General features: G+C 40.5%; 1 long non-coding RNA gene across 2 annotated transcripts; it reads left to right on the top strand.

Annotated features, from left to right (window-relative positions):
* The first annotated feature begins 4,701 nt into the window (after nucleotides 1-4,701).
* On the top strand, nucleotides 4,702-13,059 carry LOC126068619 (uncharacterized). 2 transcript variants are annotated; one of them, XR_007515747.1, is made up of 4 exons: nucleotides 4,702-4,760; nucleotides 7,705-7,851; nucleotides 11,504-11,606; nucleotides 11,843-13,059. It is a non-coding gene; the product is annotated as an uncharacterized LOC126068619 (long non-coding RNA). The 2 variants fall into 2 exon arrangements; XR_007515746.1 differs by lacking the exon at nucleotides 4,702-4,760 and having other exon boundaries at nucleotides 7,471-7,851.
* The last annotated feature ends 10,933 nt before the right edge of the window (nucleotides 13,060-23,992 follow it).

The following is a 23,992-nucleotide window of genomic DNA, read 5'->3' as shown; positions in this document are numbered from 1 at the left end:
ATCACATCTGTAAAGGACAACATAATACTTCAATTTATTGGTAACACCAAGTTCGCTCATTTGGTTAAGGTGGTGTCTGCCAGAGGCCTCCATTGTAAAAGTCCTCTTTCCCTTTACAATTACGAAGTAATTATGTGACACTTTTGAAACCTTGTGAATACCTTTTTCCCAACAACCTTTCATCCTGTGATTTTTAGCATCCATTGATCTTTGTCTAATTCAATTATTATATTGGTGGTTACATAATAGTGATTTACTAATTCTGCCATTCCTTCTACATTCATTAGCTGGTTTCTTCTGGAAGGAAGAGCTGTCTACCCCTTCCAACACCAACCCCCCTCCCTTTTTTCTTTTTCTTTTTTTTTTTTTTTTGAGTGTTACAGTGGACATCCAAGGTGGCTTTGACTGTCAGAAAAATGGGACTTCTTCTGACTCACCTGGCTTTGGGTACTATTTGGGTACTATTCTTTCTAGGCTTTTTTTTTTTTAACAGTCATGCCTAAAGTTGGCCAGAAGTTACCCTATGTAGATTATTTCACATGATTCTCGGCTTGCAGTATACTTTCTTGGGGGGCGGGGGGAGCTTTGCTATTTTTCACATCATAAATTAATTTACAAATAAAGAATTGTGCTAAAAACAGTATTTATTGAAGTCCATACAAATTTGTCATGTACAAAAACTGCCATAGAAACTTTCTTTTCTTGTAAACACAGTGTGGTGGCAGGTGGTCTCTTTGGATTCCCTTCTGCATAATTTTTAAAAAGTAATGCTAATGTAATTCATGCTGCAATAAATATTTTTTAAAGTAATGCTGATATTTTATTCTTTTCTACGTGTTTATTTTTAAATTAAAAAAAAACAAGAAATAATGCTGTGAGGCTTGGATAGAAGACCACACAGGGAAAAGTGAATTTTAACAATGCAGTTGTATTCCTTTAAAAATAATAATTATAATAAATTAAAACCACAAACAAGGAATGCTGATATCAAGAACCAAAATCATGGTACGAAGGCACTTTATAGGACATTATTTTCATTTTAATGGACTGCTGTTCCAATAAATTCAACAACTATCTGCGTTTTAATGGAACACTTTTTTAATAAATTCATTTAAGAAAGAGTCAATTATTGTTTACCATGTACAATGCCCTCTGCTGGGCACTAGTAGGGTAATCATAAAAAGTATTTCCCATGTCTGAGAGGGAAGGGAATGCTAAAAGTAAAATTGTATAAACCCATCGCTGTGGAGTCGATTCTGACTCATAGAGACCCTATAGGACACAGTAGAACTGCCACGTAGGTTTTCCAAGAAGCGGCTGGTGGATTCGAACTGCTGACCTTTTGGTTAGCAGCCATAGCTCTTAACTACTGTGCCACCAGGGCTCCAAAATTATATACCCAACGCAGTGCCGTCGAGTCGATTCTGACTCATAGCGACCCTATAGGACAGAGTAGAACTGCCCCATAGAGTTTCCAAGGAGCGCCTGGAATATATCTCTATATATATATAGAGAGAGATATTTTAAAATATTGATTGTTAATGATTTTATTGCATTAAAAACTATAGAAGTTACATTCAAAAACTAGTTTTAATAAAATTATTTTGTATTGAAAGATCAAACTGTTAAAAAATGAAACTCCAGATCACATGCTAAAATGCATAGGATGTCAAAATAACTGTCATAAACTAGGACATATGGTCACCTTAAGGAGCCTTGGTGGCACAGTGGTTAAGTGCTCGGCTGCTAACCAGTAGATCTGCAGGTCAAACCCACCAGCTGCTCCACAGGAGAAAGATGTGGCAGTCTGCTCCTGTAAAGATGACAGCCTTGGAAACCCTATGGGGCAGTTCTACTCTGTCCTATAGGGTCGCTATGAGTCAGAATTGACTCGATGGCAATGGGTTATGGTCACCTTAAAACTTAGGAATATAGCATCAAAAATAAGACGCAGGTGGTACACACTTCTGGAACTCAGGGAAGCATCTCAAATGATTTTTCTTTCAACTGGAATCTTTGGTTAAATAAGATCTAGCTCTGTTCCTATCCCCTACACATTTATGTTTGCTTGCTGGTGCTGGCCTCTTTGTTTTTCAGGAACTGGAACATAGAAATTACACACACTGGCTCTGGAGTTTGATCTTGGCTCCACAATTATCTGAGTTTGATCTTGAGCAAGTTCCATAACATCTTGGAGCTTCTGTTTCCTAATATGGAAAATGGGAATAATAATAGTACCTATCTCCCAAGGTTGTTGGGAAGATTAAATGAGTTAATACATGTAAACGGCCTGGAACAGTGCTTGGCACACAGGGCTTGCTTGAACAGTTTTATTGCTATTAGTATCTACCATATACAAGAACTCAATATAAGCAGAGGTGACTTGTGACCTGGTTATAATTCAAAGATTTGTGGTATTTCCTACTATTTTTACAAGTTTCAATCAGAGACAAAGAACAGAAAGTGGGAGGTTTCATACAAAAAAATCCAGGTACCTGAATTTTTTAGAAAAATCAAAATGCTGTTATGCAAGAGATAACCAGCTGCTCTCCAGGTAGTCCGTCCCAACCACTCCCTAGAGCTTCAGTTGCCATTTGTAATTGCTATTATTTTTCTTACACGCAGCAACTTCATTTTTTTTTTTGTAATGTCTTTTAGCCGACCTTTGTAAACATTTGAGTTTGCAACCTTGGCATACAGTGACGAACAAAACAGAAATGGTCCTTGCCTTCATGAGCTTATAGGGTAGTGTCTTAGTCATCTAGTGCTACCATAACAGAAATACCACAAGTGGATGGCTTTAACAAAGAGAAACTTATTTTCTCACAGTCTAGTAGGTTACAAGTCCAAAATCAGGGTCTCGGCTCCAGGGGAAGGCTTTCACTCTCTGTCGGCTCTGGAGGAAGGTCCACGTCCTCAGTCTTCCCCTGGTCAAGGAGCTTCTCAGGTGCAGGGACCCGTGTCCTGAGGACAGGCTCTGCTCCTGGTGCTGCTTTCTTGGTGGTATGAGGTCCCTAACTCTCTGCTTGCTTCCCTTTCCTTTTATCTCTTGAGAGAGAAAAGGTGGTACAGGCCACACCCCAGGGAAACTCCCTTTACCCTGGATCAGGTAGGTGACCTGAGTAAGGGTGGTATTACAATCCCACCCTAATCCTCTTTAACGTAAAATTACAATCACGAAATGGAAGAGAACCTCAGAATACTGGGAATCACGGCCTAACCAAGTTACTACACACATTTTTTTGTGGGGGGGACATAATTCAATCCATGACAGGTAGCAATGTTGGAATACAGTGAGGCGAATTTCTCTCTAGGGAAGTCCTCATCCAGAGAAACCTGTAAAAGCTTGTTGGGTTGTAGAAAGAGCTATCTACACCCTTGCTACTCCAGGAGTGGTCCACAGGCCACAGCATCTTCTGGGAGCTGGATAGAAATGCAGAGCCTCAGGCTCAGTGTCGGAATCTGCACCTTAAGAAGATCCCCAGGTGTGCATATTAATGTCTGAGAAGCCCTGCTCTACACCTTAGAGTCCTCACAGGCATAGATGTAGCTGTTGCCCGTTCTGAAGTTGAAGAGTTGCTGGAGACGCTGCTTTGGACCCCGCCGGCGGAGAAAGGGCTATAATAGGAAGACCTGTGCTGCTGCTATTGCTAGCGCTGTTAATCCGCTGCAAGGCGAGGCTCCGAGATGGAGCTGCGGTTGGGAGGTTGCTGCATGGCAACTGGGAACCCTAGATTCCTAAGTGATGGCTGCCAGGGAGAGTTCACTGGGTGTCCCCGCTGCTTCTAACGCTTAAGGTCAGCAGCAGCCAGGCAGGGCTCTAAGGTGTACTGCAGTGCTGAAGAAAAAGTGTTGAGGCCATGTGTGGAGGTGATTATGGATCCTACTGTAGGTGACACAGTGCTTTTGGAGCACTCGGGAAGCTCTGGGGACTGGCTTCCCACCAACACCAGACCCCAATCCTGAGGAAAGCCCTTCTGATTCTGATGGCCCCTGTGACACAGTGGTTAAAGCGCATGGCTGCTAACGGAAAGGTGAGCGGTTCCCCACCAGGTGCACTGCAGGAGAAAGATGTGCAAGTCTGCTTTTGTAAAGATTATAGTCTTGGAAACCCTATGGGGCAGTTATACCATGCCCTATAGGGTCACTATGAGTGAGAATTGACTCCACGGCAACGGGTTGGTTTTGGTATGAATCAGAATCGACTGGGCGGCAACTGGTTGCAGCCACTTAAGGGATGCTGCTGGCTTCAAAGAGGCGCTTTCATTTCCGACGGTAGCCCCCGCTGCCAAACAGTTTCTCACGGTTTGGTTCCAACATCCAGTAATTGCCTTTCTCTGGGTCATCCTTGTCGCGGGGCACGGTGAAGCACAACAGTTCGTGTGTGGAGTTCCGCCACCCAGCCTTGCTGTGCTGGTAGCCTGGGGAGCTGCTGGCCAAGTGGCATGAACTTCACCTTGAGCTTGGGCGCGCTCTGGATGGCCATGGCGGTGAGCACCGAATACAAGTAGGGAGGCCACACCGTCTTCACATGGTCCTCGTGGCTGGGCTTGCACAGTGAGTCCAGCGTGAGGCTGAGCTAAGGGCTGCTGAGAGCCGCCAAAGTCCCAGCGGCAGAGGCTTAGCGTAGTCCGCCAGCCAGAAGGGGGCGCTGACGCCCGGCAGAGCACCCGGGGACGCGGCATTCTCATCCTCCGCTCTGCACGACACAGAGTGGTTCGCTGGCAGGAAGAGGACGGCGGTGGCGGGCTGGACTGCAGGTACATGCCGAAGTTGTCCAGTAAAGAGCCATGTCTGCGGCCGTCGGCGGGAACCATGCTCCTCGCGGCGCGGGAGGTGTAGCTGGTGCTGCTCCTCCGGGGGTCAAAGAGTGGAGCCTGGTGCTTGCCAGGAGCAACATGACCCCGGCATGGCATTTTTTTTTTTTTAATGCCAGTGCATAGTACTGACTGTTTTCTTTCCCCTGTAGCAACATAAGTACATGTCTAATAATTACTTTTCCATATCAACCAATCCTCTTGTTGGGGCAATAAGTTAACATAACCACAGCAGGTAACGAGCTTCCTGCTAATGAGAATTGAGAAGCTGATAGGATTTTCTGTTCGTTTGTTTTTGTTTTTGCTACGTTAATAATATGTTGGCCTGCATCTATCTGTCCATGCAGCTCATATATGTCATAGAATCTAAGTGTAGGAAGGGCATGCAATGCAAAAAAAGGCGGGGGGGGGGGGCAGAGAAGGCAATCAAAGGAGCTGTGAATATACATTTATCACAGTGGTTTTGGGGCATCCACTTGTACATTTTTGTGGCTGTCTACTATGTCAGGATAGAATTCACTTCACGACGTAGTACCTGGGCATTTTCCTAAGGTCTTACTTAGCAGAGCCTCTAGCACTCTCAAAAAAGGAGCTCTGGTGGCACAATGGTTAATCGCTGGGCTGCTAGTCAAAAGGTTGGAGGGTCAACCGAAAGGTTGGGGGTTCAAACCCACCCAGCGGCTCCTCGGGAGAAAGACCTGAGTGATCTACTTCTGTAAAGATTACAACCAAGAATATCCTGTGGAGCAGTTCTACTCTGTCACATGGGGCCTCTAGGGGTCACTATGAGTTGGAATCGACTGAACAGCACCGAACAACAGCCCTCTCACATTGTTGATGGAAAAATTTTCTGAGAGCAGTTCCTATCTTTCCCTAGGAAATTGCTTTTATGCTCCCTTTTTAAGCCTACATATTATCAAAACAATACACTACTTTGAGCTGTTTCTTTAACCTCTTAACTTTGTAAAATGAAGTAGTTTAAGGAGATTATCTGGTTTGGTGGACCAAAAAGCATTTAAATCAGAATTTTTTCACAAATAATCTGATTTTTTTTCAACTTAGAAAACAGGGACCCCTAAGACTATTGCCCCCAGACACCTTTCTAACTCGGACTTGAGGCCGCTCCTGAAGTTCCACCCTTTCAGCCCTTCCAAAAACCCAAACCCACTGCCATAGAGTCGATTCCGACTCTTAGCGACCCTATAGGACAGAGTAGAACTGCCCCATAGAGTTTCCAAGGAGCGCCTGGCGGATTTGAACTGCCGACTTCTTGGTTGGTAGCACTTAACCACTACGCCACCAGGGTTTCCTTTCAGCCCTTAGGCGGGCCTATAAGATAAACAGTAACACTTGAGGAACGTGCTTCTTAGCTCAATTAAGTATATGAGATCAAATGGGCAACACCTGCCCAGGAACAAAGACTAGAAGGTGGAAGGGGACAGGAAAACTGGACGAATGGAAAAGGTGAACCCAGGGTGGAAAGGGAAAAGGGAAGAGTGCTGACACAATGCGGAATTGCAGCCAATGCCATGAAACAATTTATGTATAGATTTTTGAATGAGAAACTAATTTGCTCTGTAAACTTTCGCCTAAATCACAATAAAAATAAAATAACAGTTAAAAAAAAAAAAACAGGCATATGAGAAAAGGAAATTGAGTGTGGGGAGAGGAAGTATTATCTTAATGATACCTAACTAGAACCAAAGAACTTTAGCTTCTCATTAAGAGTAGAATAAGCAAGCATTTCAGGAGCTTTAAGCAACGCATTTAGAAAATAATTTATTCCTGTGTATTAAAGAGCTCTTAGTCCGGGAAAAGAAACGCTGGTAGCATAGTGGTTAAGAGCTACAGCTGCTAGCCAAAAGGTCAGCAGTTGGAATCCATCAGGTGCTCCTTGGAAACCGTAAGGGGCAGTTCTACTCTGTCCTACAGGGTGGCTGTGAGTTGGAATCAACTCGATGGCAATGGGTTTGGTTTTATGGTTTTAGTCCAGGAAGGGTTACAGCTGCCTCCCAAAATGTAGGCTTTTTACCCAATTTTTCCCCAGGGTTAGTCCTTATAAACTGCTCTAAGGAATGAGTTATTCGATCTTCCTTTAAACAGTCACCTTAATGTTTCTTTTCAATTTTTTGTTGTTCTATCCAAACAGTAAATGAATAAAGTATTCATTTATCCATAGTTCAATTGGTGTTACCATCTTACTTTTATGACTTTTAAAAAAGCTCTATGGCAGCACTTTCTGATTGGAAAAAGGTTACATTACCCATTCTCTCTTACTAAGAATATATTTATGATACGATATTAAAGGAGCCCTGGTGGTGCAGTGGCTAAGAGCTCGGCTGCTAACCAAAAGGTCAGCAGTTTGTATGCACCACTACCCCTCGGAAATCCTATAGGGACAATTCTACTCTGTCCTGTAGGGTGGCTATGAGTCAGAATTGACTCGACAGCAACGTTTTTTGTTTTTTTTTTTAATGATTTTAAGGGCTGGCTGCAGAATCGTTCCTAGTTAATACCAACAAGAGTGTGGGTTGGTGAACAGCTTGATGGACTGTAGAACCCTTATTATATGTTTTAATATCTATCAGCTATTGGTTAAACTGCCTATGTCATATCCCAGTGTCTCTTTAATTCTGTCTTTTATTTACCCATATAAATAGGCCAATCAAATTCAACTCGAAATTTGAGTAAGAAACACTCTGAATTGTCACCAATAGGATACTAAACCACATCTTAACAATGCCAAAATCTCCTTGAAAGCAGAAAGTAAGGTCTAATTAATTGTCAAATGCTAATAAATGTTTCTGTTTTCATATACACTCGCAGGTTCCTGATCCCTAAAGGAAAATTGGAGAGAGGGGGCAAAATGTTTGATTTTATTTTCCAGAGACTATGAGCATTTGTTAATCCAGCATTACCGCCAAAGTTTGAATCTGGACTCCCCTCATGTTCCTGGCCAGATCTTGATTTCCTGAGTAAGTGAGGAAAAAGGGGAGATAGAGAGAATCCTAACAGATCTTGAAGAAGAAAACAGGTAAGTGTTCTTTCTAGCTTTGGCATAGATATGCAGAGTGCGTACACTTGCACACATGGAAAAGTGCCAGGCATCTTCACTTAGCGTCATTAATTGTTAATTGTTTTCTAAAAGAATCTGTTTAGCTCCATTTGCAAACTCAGTTTTTTTTACCCGAAAGAAGAAAATGAATGCAATACTGTATTGAGAACTCATCCTTTTGGTGTGAAAAGAATCAATGCTGATGGTGGTATTAGATTTTGTCTCTGAGATTAGAGTTTTAAAAACAAGACAGGTCATTTAATTTTATGATTATGTGATTTGTGCATGTGTTTGGCCATCCATATCATGTATTTCAAAGCATTTTTAAAAGTGGGTTCATTGACTCAGTCACAAATGGGAACAAATTATTTCATCTTATTTTTCATCATCAAATGCAGAAGCCATTACTTATGTTCACCATCATAGCACGTTAGTGAGACAATTCCATTTGTTAGCCATCACCTGCAGAAGATGTTGACGTAAAAATAGCAGAAATTGTGGAAGTAAAAGGCCAGAGGAAATTCACAATTACTTCAGACAGGACAAAGATGTAAAGATCAGGGGTATTGTGTAGTATCAGGATAATGAAAATCTTTGGACTTTTACTTTTAGTATTATGTTTATTATATCACAGGTTTCTTAGTTAAAAAAGCTTCTACATGTGATCATTTCTAACTTAGTGTGCCTTTTTCAGACAAATGCTACCGGGCAAGTTGTTAAAGGAGTAATTGCTCAAATTTGTGGGACTTGAGTACTTTCATCTCTTGGTTTAGCCCAAGGCACCAAGACCTCTCTCCTAATCTAGGCAACACAGTATGTCTGTGGCCAGTGCCCTCAAGGAGTATGTCACCTCAAGATGAAAAAGCACACTGCCATTCATCCATTATGAGTCCGAATCGACTCGACGGCACTGGGTATTCATCCATTGCTTTCTGCTGCTACTGCCTGCTCCTAGTCCTCAATACCTCTGACGTAGATTATCACCACAGCTCCTTATCTGGTTGGCTTCCCTTTAGTCTTTTTCCCGCCTCACCAGTAAACCCTCAGTACTGACTCTAGTTGTGCATCTTTCCAGAACCAAGACCCATCATGGCATTCTTCCTTCATTTGATTTCTGCATCTACAAAAAAAAAAAAATCCAGCTTCTCAGCTGGGCATTCAAAAGAGCCTTCCACAATTTTCTCTTGTCCTGCTGTTTCAACTTTATCTTCTGTACTCCCTGTGTTTCAAACATGTTGTTGTAGCTAGTATATTCTAATACATCCTACTTTCATCCATTTTCTCGACCAAGCTCAAGCTTGCATCTTGGCCTAGCTGCTAACCCCCAACCTCCTCTGCTGTACCTGACAAAGGAGTCCTGCCCATCCACCACGGCCCTGCTCCAAATAACCTTCCCCACAGAACCCTCCTAGGTCCGCAGTTGGAAGCAATCAGTCTTTTCTGTATATACCCACAATACTTGGACCTTTCTCAGAGAACTCCATGACAGTTGGCCTTTTTATTGGTTATTACCAAATGCCTCCTTCTCACTAGATGGTGAGAGCACTGTGTCTTAATCATCTTCATGTCCACTGTAGTAACCTACCAAAGTGTGAATGTTTAGCAGATACTCAGGAAACGTTTGGTGAAGAGTTAAGGTAAGAATACAACAAAGATATCACATGAGTACCATCCATGAAGGGATATTGAGCATTCTGTTTGTTCTAATGATACCTCTATCTCTAGTCTTATTTGTAAGACTGTTTTGGCAGTGAAGATTGTGGTTGATAAAACATTTCCATTCACTTTATTGAAGAGCATCATTAATAACCATTTATGATAAATCTTTAATTATTATAGGAGTCAAAGTCAAATAGGGAGAAAAAGTTGGGACTGACATTGTAAATAGAATTTGATGTTATTCAGGAGTAAAAAATATTTTTGTAGTATATGAGTGTTGCCATTGTGTAATATATCTTTTCAGCTCATTGGTTAAGTTCTGCCTTATTTGTTGATAGCACACTCTCCCTCCACACCATGGCAGCCAGGCCAAAGAGTACTGTTAACTATCCTTATACATCATTTTGTCATTTTCAGAGCACTTTTATGTATTTTAGGCCATTTAATCTTCCTAAAAGGTCTGTAAAGAAGAGCTTGTCTCCTTTCTGTAGATGAAGAAACAGGCTCAGAGAAATTCAAATGGCTTGCTCCAGATTTCACAGTCAGCCAGTGGCAGAACCAAGTTCAAATCCAAGTTTTGTGACTCAAAATAGGAAATCTACCTTGGACCAGAGAATGATGAAGAGTTGTTCTATATAAATGTCATTTACACAGACTCTTGGAACATTCCCTGGAATGCATCTTAACTGAAAGGAATGGTTTTAAGGACTACATGTCCCTGAATAAATTATCTTATCTACTTGTGATACAGTGATATCCACATTACCCTAAAAGATATCCAAGGCCATTCCTCAAGAATGGAATGGTTTCTTCTCTGAAATAAAGAAAAAAAAAATTACTCTAGGGCTGCTTAGAGCTCCAAAATGAGGAATCTAGAGTTGATGCAAGTCTTCCTGTAGGTTATTTTCACCTTCGAGAAAAGATTAGGATGAGCTTTCTTCTTTCTTCCTCCCTTTTGTCACATTTTCACCTCCTACCAAATCTCAAAGAAATGTGTCTACAGAGCTTGCCTCCTGAAAACAGCATTTCTAGTCCCCTTTGCTTTGTCCCCTCCTATTTTCTTGCAGTTCTGTTCAAGCAGCTTCAAAATCGTATTGTTGCCTTCATGACCCTTGAATTCAATGTTGCTTAAGGAGCCTTTAATTTTCTATTTCTGTCCTTCTCCTGAGAGAACCCAGTAAGTCATTAGATGCCCCCTCTCTGCGTCTGCCTAGTTGGCTATATTTCCCAAATCAAAATTGGGCTACACAGTCTGATAGATACAAGCATACTTTTGGATAAAATAGGAGAGGATATTTAAAATTGAGATTGTCCCAAGTCTTTTAGATATTTAATTATTATATCTATGTGTATTTTATATTCCTTTACTCTGTAACTGTGACTTACCTCTAAATGATGGTTAGCAAAAGAGAGAAGCTTGGAGATCCCCCATTAGTGACTAGATATGTTACTGAATTCTGTTAATTATTCTTATTCACGACACCTCCTGGAAAACAGAGAACTATTACAGAAGTCTTTGCTGAAGCAAGCTGTACAGTCTTGCCGGCAGGTTCAAGATCTGAATAACATTGGGCAGATGATACTAATGTTAAAATGCCAATCAAACATTCCACTCCAAAATTCATTGACTCTTTGATGGCTTGGGTTCAGGATTAGCTTGATCCTGAAACTTTTTCCTTCTAAGATTAGTGTCTCATTTCTCAAAAATGTTATATCTGTGGCAAAGTGTATTCTAAAGCATCTGTTCAAGGTTTATGCCCATATTTATTACCAGCACTTTGATTCTGGGTGCAACTGCAAGAGAAGTCTACTGCAACACCTCCTTTAAGTATTTTATTTTCTTTGTTCACGAGTTTACATTGATAAGTGAGAGTGGACATTGCTTCAGGAATTCATTGAGAAAGCTTGGATTGAAAGACAAATGACTGTTTCTTCTAGAATATAATTAATCTCTTGCTTCATTTGCTTCTAGAGACATCTCATTGCCATCTATTATAAACTAGTGATACACACTTTCAGAAAACAGGATACAAAGATACCTATTGTCTGTGTCTACTGATAAAATTGTTCCAAAGGTAGGTTGTTGCGGTGCAACTTAATGTGGCCCCTCTAGCCGTAGTCTTGTGGCTCACATAAAATGATTGGGTGGGACTATGCAGATAAGGTGCTTGTGGCCCAGCAAGGGGTTGGACAGCCTGCTAATAATATAAATAAAGTGCATGGAACTCTTGCTGGGGTGGGACCATGCAAATAAGGTATATGAAACCCTAATGAGGGGATTAGTCAGTTTTGCCATCCCCTATGCTTAAAGGGAGCCAATCCCAGAGGCAGGAGGAGACCTCACTACTAAGAAGAAGAGCCAGGAGTGGGATGCATCATTTGGACTAGGGTCCCTGTGCTAAGAACCTCCCATACCCAGGAGAGAGAGAGAGCTGTGACACTGAAGACAGCAAGAGACAGCTTGTCAGCAGCGAGAGATAGTGGAAAGTGATGGCAAGCATGGCAGAGTCCAATGCAGAGAAATGGTGGCAGCAGAACCAGGAGACCAGCACAAGATGGCGCATTGGGCTTCCCCGCTCCTGGAGCAAGGTGGCTACAAGTGGATGCGCCCACCCACAGAATAAGAAAGCTGAGCAGGAGGTTTCCTGGAGGAATGGGGTGCCTCTGGGCACTTATCCACGGATAAAAAGCTTCGTAACACTTGCCTAAGCAGGGCAGAGTCCAGGCCTGAGCAGAGGCTGAGGGCCAAGAGAAGAGGCCTATCCTGAGGGAGCTGAGAAGAGTCTGTCCTCCGAGGGTGGAGAGGAGGCCTGTGCAGCCAAGAGATGAGAGAGCTGTCCTGAACTGAAGAAGGGAGAGATGTGCTCTACATTTTGGGGAAGGCTTCCAGACTTTACCTACATGCTTTCTGATCCCGAGTTGTAACCTGTTAACTTCTGTAATAAGCCCCATAACTGTGAGTATGGTCTGTGAGTTCTGTGTGGCCACTGCAGCGAATTATCAAATCCAGCAGAGCAGAGAGTGCCATTTTTGGGAGGGACGGCTGATGTCAGAACTGGTCAAAAGTTTGAAGGGTGGAGTTATGTTTGACCCCACCTCATAGGAATCAGCTTTGGGCTGATGCTGATGGTGGTTCTCTCTCCTCCCCGCTGAAGTTAGATGAGGTGTGATGACACCATGTCTAGCTTCAGATAGAGAACTTAAAAGCACAGCCAACAATGAAGTACAGTAAAACTTGCGAAAGCTGGAACCTGTGTAAGACGGAAACCTGTCAGAGAATGAAAACTCAAATATTTTCCACTAACAGAGAGTGATAGAAAAGCGTTAAGACTGCACCCTGTCAAAGGTGGAAAACTTGGGAGACCCAGAAAAACAAGGCAGTTGTGTCAAGTTCCAGCTCTTACAGGTTGCTATACTATATGACCACCCTGTTATTGTTACAAAGTCACACTTGGTTGTAATATGTGCTGACTAACTTGTATTTTATTAGTTGAGTTATTATTCTTTTAGTGAAGAAAATGATTGAATCTTTCAGGTAACAGTATAGTAGATAATAGATTTTCTATTAAAATTTTCTGTCAAATATATATTTAATTTTTTACTTACAAATAAAAAAAGCATCTTAAGTTTTCTCCACATTTAGAAAAGGGAACGTCTGTATAATTTTGGATAAACTTTTATTTTCAAGTTTGTCTTCCATTGCTTTTATAGATAAGAATATATATATTTTTCTAAAACCCACAATTGCTATTTTAATCATCACATGGCATATGTGGTATGGGAGCAAACGAAGCTTTTTTTTTCCTGAAACTACCTTTAGCTTTTTTAATCTTCATTTAGAATTTTATTAAGGTATAAACCTGTCTAAATTGTTAAGAGGATGTATGTATGTGTATATATGTGTGTGTGTGTGTATAATTTCTTTTAAGGCTTCTAAAGATGATCTTGTAAATTTTTATTTTGAAATGCTTCATTCAAATTAATTTTTTAATTTTGGCTTTGCTACTATGTGACCATTGTTGTTATTGTTAGTTGCTGTTGAGATGATTCCAACTCATGGCAACCCCATTTATGTCAGAGAAGAACTTGCTCCATAGAGTTTTCAAGGCTGTGACCTTTCAGAAGATCACCAGGCCTGTCTTCTGAGGAGCCTCTGGGTAGGTTCGACCCACCAATTTTTTAGTCAGTAGTCAAGCGCTTAACTGTTGGCGCCACCCAGGTACTCATTTGAATTAATTTTACCATATGTAGTTTTCAGTAAAGAAAAAAAATCCAAAAATTATGACAAACATAGAGGTCTCAGTGACACTATTTTCATTCATGTTGTAGTATGGAAATGCACAAATTTTATCCCAGTAAGGATAACTTAAGGAAAACCACAATAAAAACCAGGAAGGTATATAAAATCTATAATACAGCTGAAAGTATGGTGTACTACCTATTCTTTAATGTGTTTTTTTAAAGGAGTCAAAATGGGTAGAATAAGCAAAAAATCTTATTATTCTATTAATATTAAAAGAATGGATTGAGCCCCCATAGGGTTTTTCTCCTGTTTAACTGTTTTGTATCAAAACTCAAATTTATTTTATTTCTATTGGGACAAAAAGGATCTTCCCTTTAATAAAGAAAACATCTAATTTTCAATTGGATCCTAGGATTTAATAAACTCTAGCTAGCTGTTTAAAACGTGTTGAGGCACAACAAGTATACTGAAAGTCTTGCCAGACTGACAAAGCTTTACATTTACTAGAATTCTGTATTTTAGAGCTCTGATTTTTGCAGTCATTCATTGACCTTCTCGGTGGCCTTGATGAAGGTTAGATTTGGTAGGATTTTTGTTATTTTAATTTTAAATTGTTGTTCATTGCCATCAGTTGGCTCTGACTCATAGCAACCTTACGTATAACAAAATAAAACATTTCCTGGTCCTGCACCATCACGATCTTTGGTATGTTTGAGTCCATTGTTAGGGCTATTATGTCAATCCATCTCGTTAAGGATTTCCCTCATTTTCACTGACCCTCTACTTTACCAACCATGATGTCCTCTTCTAGAGATTGGTCTTTCCTGATTGAGTGTTCAAAGTAAACAAGCCGAAGGCTTGCCATCCTCCTATCCCATTAGACTGTAAAGAAAAGAATGGTTTAGAATCTCCCTTTTTAATAATTCAATTTTAATAAATTCTTAAAGACATACTAGACTTTAAAGAAAATAAAACATTTCACCTAATTGAGGCTGAAATCACAAATCATCATTTGTGGAATTCAAGAGTAGGATAATCACAGAAAAAGAGAAAAGCCCTATGTGAAAGTCTTTCCACATCTAACTTGCTACAGCTAATGTTTATTTTTTGTTATAAGAATATATGTAACACAACATTTGCCAATTCAACATTTTTTACATGTACAATTTAGTGATATCAATTATATTAGTCATGTTCAACCATCACAGTAATTACTGCCAAATTTTCTATCGCCATAAACACTCAGCTTCTTAAACAATGACTCCCACTTAACCCCTCCCTCCTAATACAACTTTGATCTGTATCCATTTGCCTTTTCTAGATATTTCATAGCAGTGAGATCATACAATATTTGTTCTTTTGTGATTGACTTATATCACTCAGCACAATGTTATCAAGGTTCATCCATGTTGTAGCATGTAATCAGGACTTAATTTCTCTTTATGGCTAAGTAATATTCCATTGTGTATATATACATTCTACATTTTGTTTATCCATCGATGTGTTGATGAACATTTAAACTGTTTCCACCTTTTCACTATTGCAGATAGTGCTGCAGTGAACATAGGTGTGCAGGTTTCTGTTTGTGTTCCTGCTTTCAATTCTTTTGGATATATGCCTAGGATTGAGGTTGCTGGCTCATATAGTAGTTCTGTTTTTAACTTGATATTTGGAAGTTTTAAGCTTTTCCAAATGTCCCTGTCAGCCATTGTGTATGGTTATATTGACCACTTATGAAAAAGGAAGCCTTTTTCTAGCTGTCACCTAGAATATTACTGCCTTTCAACTTTAAATTAAACCTTGTTGGGTTTTTTTTTTTTTTATTCCATAGGGAATGAACTTACATTTTGCAACCAGGGTTGTATTTTCATCATCTTTTTCTATTATGTCAGATATTCTCAAACAAAAGTTTTCTTACTTTTCTCCATTCATCTTCAGCAATAGATATCTTCCTTCTCCTCGTGACTTAGCCTCAAACCAAAGATCATCACGTCCCAGAAAAGTAAAGGCAAATTACTAATGGAACACAAATCAAAATTTCATTGATAATTTGAGACTGAGAATGACTTTTTAAAATAACATTATCACCAGATATACCTAAACACTAATGTTAATATTATTTGTTTACATTCAAGGTTAGGGAGGTGAGGGTAGGAGAACTAGAAGACAGGGCAAGATAAGAGAAGGTGGTGCCTTCCTGACTTGGCTAGAGGGCCAACCTTTGGTAAAAGCTAGAAAAGATCAATCTGTTTTTGGCTCCTCTCTCAAGTTTTATTGATCTCCAAGTGCACTTCTCCCCAATGCTCACAGTGTGCCCTAATCCAGCCAGGGTTCTCTGTTCCTCAACCCACATTCCCCTTCCTCCTTCTAATCAGAAGTCCTCTTTTCATTATCTGTGTTCTTTGCTCCTCATGTCTAATTGCAGTCATGGGTTGGAAAGTGTTTCCTAAAGTATGCAGTTAATCTTATTATCCTGTGCCTTCAATTCCGATTGATAGCGACCCTGTATGACAGTGTAGAACTGAACTGCCCCATAAGGTTTCCTAGGCTGTGATCTTTACCTTGGTGGTACAGTGGTTAAGCACTTGACTGCTAACCAAAAGGTCGGCAGTTTGAACCCACCAGCCGCTCAGTGGGAGACAGACGTGGCACTCTGCTTCCATAAAGATTATTGCTTCAGAAACCCTATGGGGCAGTTCTACTCTGTCTTATAGGGTCACTGTGAATCAGAATTGACTCAACAGCAATGGGTAATCTTTACGGGAGCAGATCACCGGGTCTTTTCTCCCACAGAGCCGCTGATGAGTTCAAACCCCCAACCTTTTGGTGAGTTCGAAATGCCAACCTTTTGGTTAACAGCCAAGTGCTTAACCATTGTGCCACCAGGGCTCCACAGTTAGTCTTGAGGTGATTCAATTTTCAAGCCTTTGAAAAAAAATTTTTTTGGACAGAGACATACTGTCATAGATTTTTATTTAAATATTGAAACTTCCTCAGGATGCAATGCTTGTATTGACAGCCAAATATATCCTTTATTCTTCTTTTGATTGTGAATAAAGCTGGTGATTTTACGCAGTGGTTAAGAACTTGACTGCTAACCAAAAGGTCGGCAGTTCGAATCCACCAGCTGCTCCCTGGAAACCCTATGGGGCAGTTCTACTCTGTCTTGTAGGGTCACTATGAGTCAGCATCAACTCGACAGCAACGGGTTTAATTTTAGTAGTTAATTTTAGACCTGGACTTATAGCTCTAGCTCAGCTTAGTTACTCTAGAAATGCAAATCACACTTAACATGACTTTGATATCAGCAAAGGGAAAGGTTTTCTCATGAGTAGTGCAGAGGCCACAGAACAATCCTAGTGGCTATTTTAAGTTTTCCAAACATTGTTGAGGTTTCCTGATTATTCTGTTAGCCTTCTCTCTGAGCTGATTATACTAGAAGTGGAACTTCTCAAACATTACATCATTGCCTTGTAAGCAGAAACAAGTCAGGCCCAAAGAGTATATTGTTGTTGTTGTTAGGTGCCTTCGAGTCAATTAATCCCTACTCATAGCAATCCCATGTGACAGAGTAGAACTGCCCCATAGGGTTTTCTAGGTTGTAATCTTTATAGAAACAGACCACCTGGCCTTTGTTCCATGAGCCACTGGGTGGTTTGGAACCACTAAACTTTGGGTTGGCAGCCAAGTGCTTAACCATTGTGCACTACCAGGGTGCCTTCCAAAGAGTATAAGTCCTATAAATTTGTTTATAAACAATGCTAATCATAGTGCTGGTGCTGCCTCTGCCTGTCAGTGTAGAACCCTAGCCCTGGAAGTACTGGCCCAGATACCTAACACAGAGGACCTTCACACAGAGACATTATTTCTTCCTGACATTCTGTTCAGTGAGTGAATTTGATTTTTACTATAGTAGAATACTGGCAAAGAGTTAAAATAGTAGTCTTTTTAAGTCTTCCTATGTTTTGCATTAGGTTTTGACATATCAGACTGTAAAAGGCTTTTGACTGTAGTAGGGATGATAATTGTATGTGGTAGCAGTAATTTTATTGAAGGAACTGCAGTGAAATTCACTTGGGTTTTCTCTCCTTATCAGATTCTGTTTCAAACAAGTATCCTGTAAATCCAAATGGATTACCAGTGTGCTTGGTATAGAACAACATTATATTTAGGCTGTATTAGAAATAGTTTGCATAAGTTAGCTTTGTTTATCATCTAAAATATTTTAAAATGTTCTTTACATAAAATGTTATATTTATTTTTAAAAACCGTTAGGGACTTTTTTCTATATTTTGTTAAGTCAGTTCACTGTTCTTTTTAAAAACTACTTTCTATCTACTTTTGTAATTTCATCAGAATAAAATATAAACCAAACTCAAACCCGTTGCCGTGGAATTGATTCTGACTCATAGTGACCCTGTAGGACAGAGCAGAACTGTCCCATAGGGTTTCCAAGGAACGGCTGGAAACTACCAACCTTTAGTTAGCAGTCAAGCTCTTAACCACTGGGGCACCAGGGCTCTGAATAAAATATATTGAAAGAAAAAACACTACTGTATTTTTACACAAATAATGTGCGCCTTCTACATTTGTTTACCAACCACACTCTTCCCCCCAGCCTCTTGAGGTATTTTCTGGAGGGAGGAAGGCACCAGGGGCATCTTCGATCCACTCTAGAACTCAACTATAAAGACTGTGTGACTTGGAGCCCCCACGTTTATTCTAAAATCTTTTAACATGGCACTAGAGAGACAAAAGGTTCACTCAAACCAGAAGCCCTGAGGTCTACAGAGAAAAAGAAATTTGAAGGTGGAAAATATAAAAGAATGAGGACTTAACCCAGAAGTGAGAAATTTATCTTTCACTCTGAGTGGCTTGATTGTTGTAGGTGCCCACTGGGATGGAAACAATAAGGAATGTCATGACTCAGGTCAGCAGCAGTGAAGGGGAGCCCTTGGGGAGCATTTATCTAGAACAAGGGGGTTTCCTGGTGCCTAAGACCCACGAAGCCTTCGTAATCGTTTGCATATTGTGAGGCATCTCTCTCTGCACACGCACAACACCTTGAGGACTGACTGCGCCTGAACCGTTACAGATTCTCCAAGGGCCTGGGATCCAAAACGGTGGGAGCTCTCTTCTGCTCTGGTCAACCTGACAGACTTCAGCAGGCAGGGGAGCAGCCATTTCAGCCAGAAAGAGATGCGGCACAGACATTTTCTAACGTTTCGAAAACAATCTGGGCTGAGATAAGGACCCAGCAGCGGTAGCAGACGATTGTCAATTTTTGGTGTACATGATGTTTTGGATTCCTATCCTGTTATTATAGTTGTATCATTTGAACTTTGGATTCATGTCTGCAGAATGGCAAATGTGATGCTAGATATTGGTTGTAATTGTACCAGCTTCATGCTTTAACAAGGAGTCCTGGTGGCACAGTGGTTAAGTGGCACTCTGCTGAAAATCAGGAGGTCCACCATTGGATCCCATCAGCTACTCTGCAGGAGAAAGATGTGGCAGTCTGCTCCTGTAAAGATTATAGCCTTGGAAACCCTAGTTTTACTCTGTCCTACAGGATCCCTGTGAGTCAGAATCCACTCAACTTGACAATGGGCTTTTTTTTTTTTTTCCTGTTTTAACCAGGATTTGGGTCATTATGAGTCAGAATTGACTCAACGACAACAGATTTGGGTTTTCTGTTGTTGTTCGTGTGTTTGTTTTAGGCGTGTTTAGGGCCTCCTCCTCTATATCTATGGTTAATAGACTGCTGATTAGATTACAAGGGCAAAGCTCATGTGGACTCAGACAACTACAGATGAGAGAGGACCCTGAAGGCAACCTCCTGTTTTCCAGATGAGTAAACTGAAGCCCAGAATTGTTACAAACCTAATTTGAGTGGGGACCAACAATGTTCCCCCTCTCCAATGCCATGCCTGCGTCCCATTCCACCTCTCTCAGTGAAAAAGGATCCCTAGTCAGCCTTTTCTAAAAGGCCCCTTACACAGTTGCACCAACCGATGGTTGTTGGAAGTTTAAGCGCCATTTTATGATTGTCACTTCAGTGCGAGTGACCCTTCGGGAGGCAGCAATGACACATCAGTCAATTAGCTGAAAGGAGGTAGATTGACAAGGCAGCCATTTGGAAAGCCATTTAATTCCATTTGCTGCCAGCTCTTTTTTTTTTTTCTCCTCAGATAAGAAGCATGCACACAATCACCAAAGACAGGAGTGCTGCTTAATATTTTTTCTAATTAAATATTTCTACTTATTGATAATTGCCTCTTAACATATTTGCAAGAAAACAATATGAAATTAATTATTGGAATTATTAAGTGGCATTTTGTTATAATGTATTTAAAATAGGCTTAATACTTTAGTCTGCCAATTATGTCATTTTTCTTCAGTTTTCAAACAATTAAAACAACAATGAGTCTGAGATCAAAGTTTTTACTAATAGCTATATTATTAAAACACTGTGAGAAAAATTATTTTCCACAAAGTATATTTTTATCTAGGTTTAGCAGCCATAGCTCTTAACCACTATGCTAACAACGGCAATGGGTTTTTAATTAAATAATTTTCCATGTTACATTGGGAGAGATAAAGAGACAGAAGTTAACTTTGAGGTTTCTAACATGAACAACTTGGAGGATGGGCATTTATATAACTACAAATAACATAATAATTGTGGGAGATTATTTGCTAAATCTTGTTGTTAGGTGCTGTCAAGTCACTTCCAACTCATAATGACTCTATGTACGACAGAATGAAACACTGCCCAGTCCTGCACCATCCTCAGTCATTGCTATCTTTGAGCCCATTGTTGCAGCCACAGTGTCAATCCATCTTGTAAGGGTCTTCCTCTCTTTCACTGACCCTCTACTTCACCAAGCGTTACGTCCTTCTCAGGGACTGGTCCCTCCTAATGACGTGTCCAAAGTACATGGGATGAAGTCTCACCATCCTCCCTTCCAGGGAGCATTCTGGCTGTACTTCTTCCAAGACAGATTTGTTCGTTTTTCAGGCAATCCATGATATATTCAATATTCTTTGCCAACACCAAAATTCAAAGGCATCAATTCTTCTTCACACTTCCTTATTCATTGTCCAGCTTTTGCATGCTTATGAGGTGATTGAAAATACCATGTCTTGGGCCAAGTGCACCTTAGTCCTCAAGGTGACATCATTGCTTTCTAACACTTTAAAGAGATCTTTTGCACCAGATTTGGCCAATGTGTTTGATTTCCTGGCCGGTGCCTCCATGGGCATTGATTGTGAATCCAAGTAAAAAGAAATCCTTGACAACTTCAATCTCTTTGCCGTTTCTCATGATGTTGCTTAGGAATTTTGTGAGGAATTTTGTTTTCTTTATGTTGAGGTGTAATCCATACTGAAGGCTGTGGTCTTTGATCTTCATTAATAAGTGCTTCAAGTCTTCCTCACTTTCAGTTTGTGTCATCTGCATAACGCAGGTTGTTAATGAGTCTTCCTTCAATCATGATGCCCCGTTCTTCTTCATATGGTCCAACTTCTCGAATTATTTGCTCGGCATACGGGTTGAATAAGTATGGTGAATGGATACAACCCTGTTGCATACCTTTCTGATTTTAAACCATGCAGTATTCCCTTGTTCTGCTATTTGCTTAAAGGGCTATAATTTCTTCTGTCTCTTCATGCCCTGAGTATACCCCCCCACATTGACTCAGAGCTTGCACATGTGACTTGCTTTGATTGATGGGACAGTAGTAAATGTAACATAAGCAGAGACTTGAAAAGTGTTTGCATTGGGACTTGCCCTCTCTAGTTGCTCTTGTGAATCGTATAATCTCCATCATAGAATGAGCACAGGCTAACCTGCTGAATGATGAGAGACACATGACCGAGTTATATCTTGTCTCACCTGACCTAGAGCCAACAGCCAAACATGTGGTTGAAGAGTAATAGGAGTTACCAGTTAGTCTCTGTATCCACCAGTACCCAATATCAAGCCAGCAATTGCCTCTCAAAGGGAGTACACTGTTGTCAGGCAAGCAATCAGGACCCTTCTTAGGAGGATAGTGTTATAATTCCAGTACCAAAACGTTCTGGGGTAGGTAGCCTTTGAGTATGTGGTTGACTAGATCAAAGCGATAATTGCACTACTGTGATCAGCTATATTCAGGACTTGAATGTAATAAAATGAAATTTAAAAATGTATAAAAATAATCCAAAATTAACATCAAAATAGTATATTTAGTTTTTCATAATAACTTATGATCCTGCTAGGAAGAATTAGAATTTAATTATGAGTGAATCTGAACAATTCTTTATTGTAAACAATGGCCAGGAAATTGTCTATAGTCAGGTGCACTCTTAGACTTAGGGCCAAATGAGACTCTCAGTGACAATTTCAGTCAGTTGAGTAATCTCAAATTTCTTTTCAACTCTTGGAGTCTTAGGACAGAACCTGGAATGAAGGAGTCCTATATTTTGTGATATCTTAACACATTTCCTTTTTTTTTTAATTTTTATTGTGCTTTAAGTGAACGTTTACAAATCAAGGCAGTCTCTCACACAAAAAACTTAACATACACCTTGCTATGTACTCCTAGTTGCTCTCCCCCTAATGAGACAGCACACTCCTTCTCTCCACCCTGCATTTCCATGTCCATTCAGCCAGCTTCTGTCCTCCTTGGCCTTCACATCTCCCCTCCAGACGGGAGCTGCTCACATAGTCTCATGTGTCTACTTGATCCAAGAGGCTCACTCCTCACCAGTATCATTTTCTACCTTATACTCCAGTCCAATCCCTGTCTGAAGAGTTGGCCTTGGGAATGGTTCCTGTCTTGGGCTAACAGAAGGTCTGGGGACCATGACCTCTGGGGTCATTCTAGTCTCAGCCAGACCATTAAGTCTGGTCTTTTTACGAGAATTTGAGGTATGCATCCCACTGTTCTCCTGCACCTTCCGGGATTCTCTGTTATGTTCCCTGTCATGGCAGTCATTGGTTATAGCAGGGCACCATCTAGTTCTTCTGGTCTCAGGCTGATGTAGTCTCTGATTAATGTGGCCCTTTCTGTCTCTTGGGCTCATAATTACCTTGTGTCGTTGGTGTTCTCCAGTCTCCTTTGCTCCAGGTGGGTTGAGACCAATTGATGCATCTTACATGGCCTCTTGCTAGTGTTTAAGACCCCAGACGCCACTTCCCAAAATGGGATGCAGAATGTTTTCTTAGTAGATTTTATTATGCCAATCAACCTAGATGTCCCCTGAAACCATGGTCCCCAAACCCCTGCCTCTGCTACGCTGGCCTTCGAAGCATTCGATTTATTCAGGAAACTTCTTTGCTTTTGGTTTAGTCCAGTTGTGCTGACCTCTCCTGTGTTGTGTGTTGCCTTTCCCTTCACCTAAATTAGTTCTTGTCTACTATCTAATTAGTAAATCCCTGTCTCCCTCCCTCCTTCCCTCCCTCCCCCTTCTCATAACCATCAAAGAATATTTTCTTCTCTGTTTAAACTCTTTCTTGAGTTCTTATAATAGTGGTCTCATACAATATTTGCCCTTTTGCAACTAGCTAATTTCACTCAGCATAATGCCTTGCAGATTCCTCCATGTTATGAAATGTTTCACGGATTCATCATTGTTCTTTATTGATGCGTAGTATTCCATTGTGTGAATATACCTTAATTTATTTATCCATTTATCCGTTGATGATCACCTTGGTTACTTCCATCTTTTTGCTATTGTAAACAGTGCTGCAGTGAACATGGGTGTGCATGTATCTATTCGTATGAAGGCTCTTATTTCTCTAGGATATATTCCAAGGAGTAGGATTGATGGATCCTATGGTAGTTCTATTTCTAGCTTTTTAAGGAAGCGCCAAATTGACTTCCGAAGTGGTTGTACCATCTTACATTCCCACTAGCACTGTACATGTTCCTGTCTCTCCACAACCTCTCCAACATTTATTATTTTGTGTTTTTTGGGTTAATGCCAGCCTCATTGGAGTGAGATGGAATCTCATTGTAGTTTTGATTTGCATTTCCCTAATGGCTAATGATCGTGAGCATTTCCTCATGTATCTGTTAGCTACTTGAATGTCTTCTTTAGTGAAGTGCCTGTCCATATCCTTTGCCCATTTTTTAATTGGCTTATTTGTCTTTTTGTTGTTAAGTTTTTGCAGTATCATGTAGATTTTAGAGATCAGCCGCTGATCGGAAATGTCATAGCTAAAAACTTTTT

This window comes from Elephas maximus, chromosome X, assembly GCF_024166365.1.
Source record: "Elephas maximus indicus isolate mEleMax1 chromosome X, mEleMax1 primary haplotype, whole genome shotgun sequence".
NCBI classification, from domain to species: domain Eukaryota; kingdom Metazoa; phylum Chordata; class Mammalia; order Proboscidea; family Elephantidae; genus Elephas; species Elephas maximus.
The sequence above is the reverse complement of the archived record's forward strand: the minus strand, read 5'-3'. Positions and strand labels throughout refer to the sequence as shown.